Source organism: Leopardus geoffroyi, chromosome E2 (assembly GCF_018350155.1).
Source record: "Leopardus geoffroyi isolate Oge1 chromosome E2, O.geoffroyi_Oge1_pat1.0, whole genome shotgun sequence".
Lineage (NCBI taxonomy): Eukaryota > Metazoa > Chordata > Mammalia > Carnivora > Felidae > Leopardus > Leopardus geoffroyi.
In genome coordinates, this window is record NC_059335.1 from 19911619 (window position 1) to 19924355 (window position 12737).

The window sequence follows — 12737 nt, forward strand, 5'->3', positions numbered from 1 at the left end:
AAGAGTAGCCTGTGACCCTTGACCCTCATCGCTCAGTCTGCACTTCTGGCAGGATTTCTTATTCACAGGCCTGCGACTCCCAGCCTTGGGGTCAAGTCTAGCTCCATCTCCCAGGGGGGCTGTCACTCCTTTCTCTGAGACTTAGTTCCCTGGGCCTGGGTGGGGTCACTGGGCAGCAGGCTTAGCCCAAGGCGGGCAAAGAGGGACCGCTCGGCACAGGTGACCTCCACTGCTGTTTTTCCCGGCCACTAGTCCTGGACCCCATGGCTGTTCCCACCTGCCTGGCCCAGGTCCCAAGTAAAGAAGAAATGAGGCTCCCAGACAGCTCAGAAAACTGCCTGGATGGGGCAGCAGGGTGGCCAAGGGCCTCAGAATGCTGTGCTGGGGCCTTATGGATGCTTCCGTCCCGCCCGCTGACCTCAGGGCTTGCTGACCACACGCCCGCCCCTCGCAGCTCCTGAACATGGCCCAGGGAGGCAGATAGGCAGGGCCTGAGGGGGCCCTGCGGTGGGTCAGGATTCCTCCTCCGGGGAAGCTGCTGGAGATCTCGGGGGAGGCCGGTGGAGTCAGGGGAGAAACGAGGACTCCCTGACCCTGAGCCCGCTTCCTGGCTACTCCCCTTCTGGTCTCTCTGAGCCTCGGTTTCCTCATTGGCAGCATGTCTTCACACCTCCAAGTACTCCTCAGCTGCCTTCCCATCTTGGTGGGGAGCACCAAGTCCATCCTGCCTCACCCACCTTCTTCCTCACCTTGGCGTATGTGGGGGGGGAGGCATGGGGGAGGCGTCTCATCACTGGAGCTTCTGGGCCATTCCCCCTCCCCCTGCTGCAGACACAGATGGACCCAGGACAGAGGGGTGCTGGGCCCCGTGCTCTCAGAACACCTGTGTGGGGGAGAGGTCTCTTCTTAGAAGCAGGAGCCTGCATGGAGGCACCCACGGGTCCAAAGACAGGCACCCAGGTAAGGGTGACATGGTGCGCGACCTGGTGGTCCTGTTGTCCTGGCCAGACCTCCTGAGGCCAGAGTCTCAGGTACCGGTGTCCACGTAGGAGCCCAGGATTCCCCAAATTGCTTTGCAGGGTCGTTCAGGGGATTTCAATGGGGCAACGGGCTGGAGCAGGCTGGACGGGCAGGACAGGGAGGCCAGAGCAGTGACCCTCCTGGCCCAGCTGAAGGGGATGGGGCCAGGGAGCACTTTGGGGGCCTCTGATCAGCCTCTTCCTCATTCTCGGGTCAGGGCTGCTGGGACCCAGATTGGTCCAGGAGACTGGCTGCAGGAAGGGGGACCCCTGTATAGGAGGACAGGGGCCCTCCAATCCCCCAGAGGCTTATGACTGGTGCCCCGGCTGTGGGGGTTATGGGGACTACATGCTATCCCCAGCTGCATTCTCCCTATCCTGGGGGTTCTTCTCAGCCAGACCCATGCTATAAGGATGGGGGTTCCGAGGCTCAGGCCCCTGGCCTGATGCATTGCAATTTGGGGGAGGCGGTAGGGAGGGACACCTTTACCGGCCTCAGATAGGAGATAGGATGCCCGGAGTCCCTCCTCTGACCTCCCAGGGGCCCTGAGCCCCAGAAGGTACCCAGAAGGGACTCCAAATCCTTCATTCACAGCCCTTGGTTGTTTGGCATATTCAGCTCTGAGGCCCAGCCTATTAGCCGGCCAGGGAGGTCCTACCAGGGAGGGCCCCAGGGGCGGCCGCTGACTTGGGCCCTGAGTGTGGAGTGAAGAGAAGAGGCTGGACCTTGGAGGCTGACAGCCACGCACTCCCTTCCCCTCACAGCCGGGGCCGTAGCCGGGAGTCACCTCTCCTCAGCCACCCCAGAGACCAGAGCAAGGATTGGTGGAAAGACCGGTAGGTTCAGGGGTCACACTGTGTGGCCGGGTCAGAGGTCAAAGATTTGCTGACAGCAGGCTCGGAGGTATTGATCTGGTGGGGGAGGTGACAGAACTGTGTCCCCTGCCCAGGGCTGTGGGCATGGGCTGCTGGTCAGCGAGCTGGACTCAAGAGAGCCCACCCCAGAGGGGGCTCCTTGGGATGAGGGGCTGGGGGGCTACAGAGCGCCATCTCATGGCTCTAGGTCCCTCGACGGGCGGGGGAACCAGTTGTCATGCCACAGGTGATTTCAGTTATCACCCTTGGGCTGATGGCCCAGCATGCCTGGGCCTGTGTGGCCGGGAACAGCAAGGACTAGGAGGTCATGTGCTCCAGCCCCCAAAGCCCTCTCAGATTTGAGATGACAGTCAATAAGCCCAACCTCCCCTTGGAGAGGACGGCGGGCTGAGGGCTGGGCTGACTTCCCGAAGGAGGGGGTTGTAACCCAGTGAACCGCAAAGCCTCCCACATCTTACCTGCCCTAGGGAGTGGGTTTGGAATGCTCCAAAATGACAGTGAGCACAGCTCCTCCAGAGTCAGGCAGCGCCCCCCCCCCCACCCCCGCCTCAGGCCCTATGCCCAGCTCACTTCCCCGGGATGCAGGCACAATTCCTGCTCCCTCCCACCCCAGAGAGATGTCCCAGAGGCCGCCAGATACCCCAGCTGCCCCTTACTCCTCCCACACACATCCACCCACGGGTCCAGGCTGGGACAAGGCTGGCCTGGAGAGGAGGCGCTGCCGTGACTTGGAGGGAGAAAGGCCACCTCCCCCAGCTGAACTCACCCCGAACACACTGGACCCAAATGGGTTTCCTCCATCCATGCCCCGGGGGGGGGGGGGAGAGTGAGGGGGAGAGGGCACACCTGTGTCCACGTGCATGTGTATCCGCACGTACGTACATCCACATGCTTGTTAGTCCACGCTCGTGTGTATCCATGTTATGGGTGGGTGTGTTTACATGCACCAGGTACGTGTGTGAACGTGCACTTGCATCCATGTGTGAACCGTGCAACTGTGGGCACATGTGGGCACATTCTGTGTGTGTGTGAGTGTACTCACATGTGTCTGGCCCGAGCCCGAGGCTGGCCTGGCCCCCTTCCAGGTGCTGACTGGAGAGACACTCCAGCTGTCCCTTGGAATGGCTTCGTCCGGCCTTAGCCAGAAACCCTTACCAGTCCCTATGGCCCCAGCCCTGGCGGCTGTCCTACAGCTGAGGGCTCCTGATCAGCCCTGGCCAAGCTGGCTGCAGGGCCAGAGGGCAGCTCTGTCCGCTGGGAAGGCATGCGGTGGCCCCTGGCTCAGAGCATACCTAGGCTAGAGGTCACTGGCACCGAGGCTGAGGCCCGTGGCCCACTGGGGCCTGGAGCTGTCCTCGCTGCCACCAGGCCCGGCTGGGGCCACCTCCGAGCAGTGACCCCTACTGGGAACATCAGGCACGGCAGACTGGCTTTACAAGCCATTGTGGGGAGGAAGGACCCCCTTCACCGCAGTGAGCAGTAGGTGGGTGTATCTGATTTTCAAACCACGTTCCAGGGAACCCCTGGGGTTCCCGCAGGTCCCTGCAAGGGTTCGCAAAAGTTGGTGCTGCCTCCTCTTCCTCCCCAAAAGAGCATTGTTTTTCAGTATTGGGCTTGTGAAGACATTTCTCCAAAAATATATTTAAATCCCTAGGCCAGATGTTGACCCTTCAGCTCTAGGAGTCTGTTTATGAGGGTACCGGAGTCAGATCTTCTTTTAGAACAATTCATTGAGTTTCAACCCATCATTTCCTGCTAGGTGTTCAATATTACTTTGGCGGGGGGGGGGGGGGTGGTTCTGGTTTCAATACCTCTTGGAAACCAAAAGAGGCTCTACACAGGGACGGCATCCACCTCAGAGGTGAGCAGCCTTGGGGTGCCCTGAGGCCTGGCCCTTTGGTGGGGCCCTTTTACTCACAGCCTCCAGTAAGAGGGCATGTGTATGAGGGGCTCCCAGGGGCCTTGCCCCAGAGAGACCCTGATACCAGCGCTTCTCCCCCTGAGAGTCCACCGACTCCTCCCCCAGAGCACGCAGGACAGCTGTGGCCTGTCCCTCCCCGCTGTGAGGTTTCCGCCTCCTCCCACGTGCCCCCGGTGGCTCCATGCAACCTGTCGGGCACATCACGACGCCCACAGTCCACACCAGGCAGGGGGGCCTGAAGCCCTTGAATGGGGTTTGCGGTTCACAGGAGCATAAAGCAGAAACAGATGTGCCATGGTCAGTGGCTCTGCCACTGTGGCCCCCAGTCTGGCCCACCACTTCCAGCTTAGATTGGTCCTTGGAAGCCCCTCATGGGGGCCAGCTCCCTAAAATTCCCTCCAGGGCTGATGGCAGGACATGCCAGCATGACAAAGCCTGGGGACCTCGGGGCTCTGCTGGAGGTGGATGGGGGCTAAGACCCAAGGATGTCCAGTGGCGGCCAGGAGGGATGGGGGTAGGCTTGTCCCACTCATCTCATCCATTCATTCCTTCCTTCATTCACTCCCTCAATAAGTATTTATTGCCGTGTGCTGCCACTGTGCTAGGTGGGCTGGATCCAGTGAAAAAAACAGATCACCGAGCTTACTGTTTAGTGCAGGTAGTGGGGGAGGCGGCAATAAAAGGAAAGAAGTTAAACATACAGACTTTCCGATGGTGGTCAGGGAGAGAGAAGCAAGACATTGTGGGGAGAAAATACAGAGGGGGTTGGGGATGTGCTCTGCAAAGGCATGAACAGAGAAAACTTCCCGAGAAGGTGATATGTGAGCACATCTGAGGGAGGTGAGGAAATGAGCCCTAAGGATATTTGGGAAGAGCATTCCAAGCGGAGAGAACAATAGGGACAGGGGCCCTGAGGCAGGAGTGTGCCTGCTCAAGGAGCAGTGGGTCTGGAGCCAAGCAGGGGACAAGAACAGTTTATGAGGTAAGCCGGATTAGGGGCCCGCATATAAGGCTATTGCCATGGGAAAGTCTTTGGATTTATTCCGAAGGGTACAGAGATGCTACAGGGTGTTGAGCAGTGGAGAGACTCAGGACAGGAACTCTGCACCCATCCCTCTGACTGACCTACCCCCTCCTTTTGTTCTCAGCCAAGAAGAGTGTCCAGGAGCCTGGGAACTGAGACAGACCAGCCCTGCCCTGCCCTGCTCTGGAGAGCCCTCGACCAATGGGGAAAGGCCCTCTTGGGGTTTTACCTGCTTCCCAGCCCACGGAGATATGAGGGCCAGGTCCTCTCAGGTCCCGCACGAGGGCCCTCCTATTCTTCAGTGGCCATCATGAGCTCTGAATAGAACAGGCCCATCAGCCACATTCCAGCAGGAAGGCTCCACCACCCTGCAGAAGGGATAGCCCCTGAGACCTCTCCCCATTGAGTGTCCTTGGGGAGAAGAAGGCAATGTGGTCTGAAGCTCTTTCTGGTCTGTTTCCTCCCACCCTCCAATCTCTATCCTTGCACCCTCCCTACACAAGGCCTCAGTGTTTCACTGATAGGTTTGGCTTTTTCCTGCCTCAGGGCCTTTGCACATGCTGTTCCAGCTGCCTGTCCTGAATGTTCACATGACTGATTCTCCTCTTTACCTGTTCATAACCCCCCCCCCCAAATTAGCCCTCCCAGTTACTTCATGGTTTATTTCCTACGTGACAGCATCTCCATCACACATTCTCTGGTTAATTTATTTGGCGACTTTAATATTCTACAGCTCGCAAGCTCCATAGGGTGGAGTCCAGTTGTCCTGTTTGTGGCTGGATCCCCAGTGCCGGGCACACAGTAGGTCCTTGTTGAACGTTGCATGAATGCATGGGCAAGGGCATCGATGAGTGCATGGCAGGGGGTGGGGGCTGGGTCTGAAGGAGGCTGAATGGGGCCTTGGGAATCCAGTTGCCGAGCTGGGCCTGGGTGGGGACAGAGGTGGGCAGGTTCCAGTGGGACTCTACCCTCCTCCTTCCCCAGGCAGGCAGGCCCAGGGTGCAGGTCAAAGGGCTCCCCTGGAGGTGCCAGCAGAAAGCAGCAAGGCCAGGCGGGGGCCGGGTGGCCAGGAGCTGTTTCCCACCCCCTCAGCTGTGTCCTTAGCCAGGGTCTGTGTGGGCGGGAGGTAGGACGGGCCGCCTCCGTGGAAAATGTCTCCTTCCGGATGGGGCACCGCCTCCCCACCGGCTCAGTGCTGCTGGTGGATGCTCAGACAGACCAGGGAGTGCCCCTGCCGGTGGGAGTGGGCACACCTGGGAAGACAAGGGGCTCAGGCCACTCACCAGGAGCCTTCTTCTGTCCCATGGGCTCCTGGTGACACCTAGTGGCCAGTATTCCTGATGCACTGTGTCCCCAATCCCAAAACTCCTTCCCTGGGCCTGTCCCAAATAGCAAGGGCACCGCTGGCGTTGGTCTCCACCTACTCACATTCTCACGGACCCGTCCCCCCAGCGGGCTCTCTGGGGCTCCCGCCCACACAGTCACTCTCACACCCTCTCTCAAGGCTCATCCCTCCCACACATGGTGACAATGCTACGAGGGGCCCAAGGGGGTGTCCTTGAGACCCTCTGGGCAGAGGGCCTTCTCCAGTGCCCGCCAAGACCAGCTCCTGCCAGCCAGCCCCACCCCATCCCCAGGTGCGTCATGACCAGCTGGTCCACCCTGGGGAGGGAGGCGTGGAGGGCAGGGCTCAATGACACTTTGGATTCTCTGCCCATCTCCTCCCACTGGGCTTCACAAACCTGGACCAGAAGCACAAGACCAAGGTCGAGGACCAGCAAGGACCCAGGAGGTTGGCACCCAGGAGGTTGGCACCCTAGCTAGAAGCCTAGGAAGAGCCAGCTCACAGGCAAGACCCACATGAATGAGGTGGGGAGGGGGGCAGGGGGAGACTCTTGAGGACAGTGGGCAGGGGAAAGGGGTGTGGGAGCCAGGCCAGGCCCAGGAATGGGTACATCCACATCAGCCAAAAGCAACCTCAGCTGAGCCAGGGCCAAGCTGCCTGCGTCACCAAGAGGAGCCTGAGGAACTGGGGGAAAGGCCTGGTAGGCGGCCCAACCAACTGAGGCATGGGGCACTCATGACCCAGAGCACAGGGCATTGCCTGGGGCCTGGGACCCCAGAGCCCCCTGGGCCTGAAAAGACCAACTTCAGGTATGCCCTCCGCCTTCTCCAACAGCAACCAGGACAGGAGGACAAGCGTCACTTTCCCCATTTCGCAGCTGGGGGCACTGAGACCTGGCAAACGCTAACAGAGACAGGAGCTCACTTCCCAGTCTTCTGGGGATCAGGGTCTCTCCCTCCCTCCTCCCAGGACCCAGACGTCCCTCACCACTGTGCACGCAACCCTGACAGCTTGGACGGGGCCTTGTCCACCTGTGCACCCCTCCCTGATCCGCCCCCCCGCCCCAACCTGGCCTCCAGTCCCTGCACGGCACTGAGGAAGCGTGCCAACAGCCAGGACACCCACAGGACAGGATGGAGTCGCCACCCAGGGCTGAGGAGTGGTGCAAACCTGGGTCAGGGGCATGCAGAGTTGTGGGGGGGAGAGACAAATGAGGCAAAGTCCAGCCCAGGTCCCTGTGACCACTGCCCATGCCCATGCTCTGTGCCCCAAGAATACCTCCGGAGCTGGGAGTTCAGGCTCCACAAAGGGTAGGTGCCAGAGGCTGGCCTGGAGGCCAGCCTCTTAAAGGCTCCTCCCTGGTAGGAATCAGGGTGCCCCTCTGCCTCCCTAGTGCTTTCCCTCAGCCCCAGCTCCACTTGGATTGGAGCAGGTCTTTCCCTGGCACTTTTGGCCGGAGAAATTCCAATGTCCACCTACTGCCCCTCCCCCCATTTCTACAGGAGAAGGGGCAGAAGCTCTGGGCAGGGGGACGAGATTCCAGGTCGCTCCCAAGCTGCTCTGCTCCAATGGTGTAGCCCAGGAGAGGTTACCCCTTAGCATGACCCCCTTCAGATTTGTGGTGGTGGTGGGGTACAGGAGTCCTCCGTGAATGAAAATAGAATTGAACTGAACCACAGATTCAGTCGTGCCACCTTTTTGGAGCCGGACTCTGATGAAGGTGGTGGAGAGGGGGCGGGGGACGGAGGAGAAACGTGGCCTGGCCGGATACTCCCATGGGCACTGGGACACCTGGAAGGAAATGCTGGCCCAGCCCGTGCAGGGGAGGGGACAGCTCAGGAAGGGCTTCCCAGGAAGGACACCTCCTTCTGGAAGAGAAAGCTCCTCCAGACTTGAATGGAGCTCCAGGGTAACCCAGAGGGAAAGAGTGAGGAAAAGACGAGAAGGGGGAGGCTGGAATTAGGGAGCAGCAGCAGGGGTGAGGCGGGCGGAGCCTGGAGACAATGGGGGCTGTGGTGGGGATGGGCCAGATGGCCCTGCAGGGGCCAGAGAGGGGGCGGTGACAGGGCCCCAGGGAGAATTCAGAACAGTAGGTATTAAGAGTGTGCCAGGAAGGGGCTTCTGGGCATGGCTGCCCGCCCTGCCTTGGATTCGAGAACCAGGTAGGTGAGAAGCTCTCAGCAGTGGCTTGCTGCTCCCATAGGCATTTCAGAAACGGAGGGGAAATCGCTGGGTGCTGCGGTAATGGGGTGCTGTAGGCATCGGTGGTGGGGACCTGGGATGTGAGCAGTGTTCTGCCCCGTGGCAAGATGACCCGCATCCCACACAACGTGCAAATATTCCACTGGACACTCACATGAGTCAGGGGTTCCTAACGGGGGGTGATTTTGCCACTTGGGGGAACTTTGGCAACGTGTGGGGACGTTTCTGATGGTCACAACCTGGGTGGGGTTGCTACCAGCATGTAGCAGGTGGAGGCCAGGGACGCTGCCCAACATCTTACGGTGCAGCAGCCTGTCCCTAGCGTCGTGGCTGAGGAATCCTGCTGTAGGTGAAAACTCTGTTAGTATTGATCAGAGTCTGGAAGCTACTTCCACTTTCCAACACAGAAGTTCTTAGGGATGCAACACGCATGAAAACCTAGCAGAGATGGAATCTTGTTTCATTTGGAAATTTACCAAGCGTTGCTCCCCGGTTTGTAAAATCACATCCCTAAGACGCAGTGGCCTCCGCGGGCATCCGAGCCTGGGAGGCTGTGCCAATCCCTGTCTGTGTCTGCAGCAGCTCTGGCTGCGAAGCTCCTGCATCACCAGCAGCGTCTGAGTCCTCTGGAGATCATACCCAAGCATTTTTCATAATCGAATACACATTATGAAGTTATTCATTACTTTCCTTTTATTTCTCCCTGGTTTCGAAGTTAGAACACGGTATCGATTTTTTAACTTATGAAGGTAAGTTATATCGGCTGTGAATTTTATTTTCGCAAGAAGACATTATAAGATTGGGGCCACGGATCTGATTGGATTGACCAGATTTAGGTGCTCATGGGAGGCGGGGCATAGGGAGGAGTTGAGGTGAGACCCCCCAGGTTCTTGCCTCAGCGGAAGAGGGAGGGTGTCCTCTGGATAAGGGAAGGGAAGGAGGCCCAGGTGTGAAGGAAGATCCACTTGGAAGCTGCCCATGGGACCCTCAGCCCTGCCACATCTCCCCCAGACAACAGCCCGTTCCTTTCCCACAGCCTGGCCAGGCTTAGCTAGGCTAACTGTGCCTCCACCCAAGGGCAGGCTGGAGCCAACTGAGGCCCTGAGAGTCCTCACTTTATGCTCCTCTCTTCTGTAAGATGAACCCCAAGAAAACACAGCATCTTCATCTTCGGAAAGAGTTCCAACAGATGTAAGGGCCCTTGGCAATGGTGCTGGGTAGACTGGAGGCTCCCAGCACCCCCCCGTCCCCCCATCCCACCCCCCCCCCCCGTGACTCACATCAGGTGTCAGCTCGGGAGCAGCAGGGCAGCAGAGACAGATCTCAGCCCAGCCCACCCAGAGTGGCTGGTGCCTTGTGCCCAGAGGCGGTCTCAGGAGGGCGCCCAGGGGCTGAGGGTGGGCGGACCCCTCTGACATTGAGATTGCTTCTCTTCAGACCCTTTGGGGGGCACCCGGGACCCTGCAGGCCCTATCAGACAGGATCCCTGGAGAAGTGGGACCCCATTTCTCCAGAGCAGCTCACATCCACAACCCCAGGCAGTCAGATCCCCCTGTTCTCCCCACCGGCCCTGGCATCAGTCAGCGCAGGGGGCATCCCCACAGGAGGGGGATCTAGGTGTGTGTGTCCGGTGGGGGGGGGGGGCAGCCAAAGAGCCATCCTGTCCAGGGCGTCACATTCAGATCTGTATGGTCCCCCAGTGATGTTCCACACGTGGCCCCCAAGCCACCCACAGGACGAAAGATAGTCCACACCCATGGAATGACCTCCTGCCATGTCCCAGGAGCTGATGCATTCTCAAATGCAAGCAGTCCCAGGCGATGTGCAGTCACACTTTTACATCAAAAGTATGAGTTTGTTCGAAGGGCACGCCTAGATTGCCCCAATTTTTTGCAACTGGTATTGACATTTCTTGGTGTTTTGAGACACCGGGGCCTCGAGGGGCCTTCCTGGGCACCCGCTCCACTCCAGTGGCACCCACTCCACCGCCCGCGCCTTTCCCAGGCGCACTGCCTCCCTGCCTACTGGGCAGGTGGGGCGCCTGGGCCCGCGGGGCCTGCAGAGCCCCTGCCCACCGGGCCATGGTCGGCCTGTCAGGGCGGCTCCACTGAGCTGTGAGAAAGGCTGGGGCCCATCAGATAAGGCTCTGGGCCCTCCCCACGACACCGCCACCACAGGCGGCTCTCCTGCCTTGCAGTCCCTCCCCAGGCCCGCCCCAGGCAGGTGTGCTGCGCGGAATGAATTTCACTACAAGATCTCTCTGGTTTCACTATGAGTTTCCTGACCCAGGCCAGCACCCACAGGCCCGGGGGCCTCCCCTGTCTCTCTCAGGCCAGGAGGCAAGCTTCTCCACTCAGGCAGCAGCAGGAGGGAGCCTGGGCAGCCCTTGGGAAGGACTCTCTACCTCCCAGATGACTCCAGTAGTCCCAGGAGGTTGGTCCTGGTCTGAGAAAGCCTGTTCTGCCCTCTCCAACCCCGTAGGACGCAGTCCAGCAGAGGCGTAGATCGCTTGACATCAGAAAGAGGCAGGCCACCGGGGTTCAAACCAGGGATAGGGAAGCTGCCCTCTGGTGGCATCTTTTGGAATAGCAGGTGTCCTTGAGTGAAGGCCAGGGCCAGAGGGATGCCCAGCATCCTGGCTGGCCAGCAAGATAGGTCTGGGACCGTCAGGAGGGAGAGGAGAGCCCAGTTCCAGAGCAGAGGCCCAAACCCCAACTTTTCATGTTTCCAAACGTTCCTGGTTCCCACAGAGCCCCCACCACCACCAACAGGAGGTACACAAGGCCATGCTTGTAAAGGGGCCAGGGAAGGACACAGGGTAACTCAGGAAGGCACAAAAGTCCCAGACTCCCCCAAAAGTCACCCCTCGCCTCCATTTCTCTCTTCTGACCAGTGGGCCCAGGAACCCCAGGGTCGGGACAAGCCGCCCCCCAAGACAGCTGTGGGCACTGAGGGCTCATGAGCCACTCCCCTCCCTCAACCTCACGGATGTTAAATGACTCATGACTCATTAAATGGTCTCCCTGCCAGATATCACTGGGAAGGGTTGGCCCTCACCCACCCCCCCCCCACCCTCCCACCCCCCACCGTGGTTGCACTGAGCCGGGACAGTTGAGGATGGGGAAGGGGATTAGATTTGCACTCTAGAGCAATCCTGGGGTAGCAAAGAAGCTGTCGTCAGCCCTAAGGAAAGGGTGGGTGGTGGAAAGCATCAGGTGCTTGGGGTGGTGAAGACATTCCCCCCCCCCCCCTTGTGGGGGCAGTCTGAGCTCTGGGAGTGGAGACAGGAGGGAGTGGGTAAGGACCCTATAAGGCAACACATGCCCCACCAAGCAAATCCTATCCCACCCAGGGACCTGCCCAGGACATGTTTAATGTCCTATTCTTGTTAAAGTGAATGGAACCTACATACAGAAAAAAAAAATCACAGAAATCGTAAGTATTCTGCTTGACAAGTTTTCACTAACTGAACATACTTCTATGATCAGCATCCAAAACCGGGAGAACATGACCAGCACCCCAGGGTCCCCCTCCTACCCCCCTCCAGTCCTTACCTCCAAGGGTAACCTCTCTCTTAACTTTTAGCAGCGTACGTTAATTTTGCCTGTTTTAGAACTTCAGGTAAATGGAATCACCCCAGAACATAATACCACATTCAGCTTCTTTTGCTCAGTGTTATGTTGATGAGATTTCTGTACGTTGTGGCATGGTAGCAATTCGTTTATTTGTTCATTTGTTCAGTGCCCGCTTCCTTTGTTCATTGCCTCCAGGATCTGAATATACTCTGATGTATTCATTCTACAGACAATGGTTATACGGGTTTCCAGTTTGGGGCTACCATGGAGACCACAATATTATAGGCGTCTTTTAGTGCATTTATACATCATTTCTGTTGGGTATATACCCGGGAGTGCATCTCAGCCCAGGCCCTCCAGAAACAGAGTCTGAGGCCAAAGCTTAGGTGGTATTTCTTTTTTTTAAAACATCTTTTTTTTTTTTTAATTTTTTAATGTTTATTTTTGAGAGAGAGAGACAGAGCATGAGCGGGGGTGGGGAGGGCACAGAGAGGGGGGAGACACAGAATCCGAAGCAGGCTCCAGGCTCTGAGCTGTCAGCACCGAGCCCGACGCGGGGCTCGAACTCACGAACTGTGAGATCATGACCTGAGCTGAAGTTGGACGTTCAACCGACCGAGCCACCCAGGCACCCCAGGTGGTACTTCTTAATTAGGGGGTGCAGTCGCAGGGAGTCAAGGGAGAGGGGGGGAAAGGAGAGAGGAAGGCAAGAGGGCCAACATGAGGATGGGTTTCCGGGTTGGCCACCACTCGGCACTAGAAGCATCTGATTGCT

General features: G+C 58.5%; 1 long non-coding RNA gene across 1 annotated transcript; it reads left to right on the forward strand.

Annotated features, from left to right (window-relative positions):
• The first annotated feature begins 1589 nt into the window (after positions 1 to 1589).
• Positions 1590 to 11800, forward strand: LOC123579045. The gene is made up of 2 exons (XR_006702603.1): positions 1590 to 1856; positions 4965 to 11800. It is a non-coding gene; the product is annotated as an uncharacterized LOC123579045 (long non-coding RNA).
• Positions 11801 to 12737: the final 937 nt, after the last annotated feature.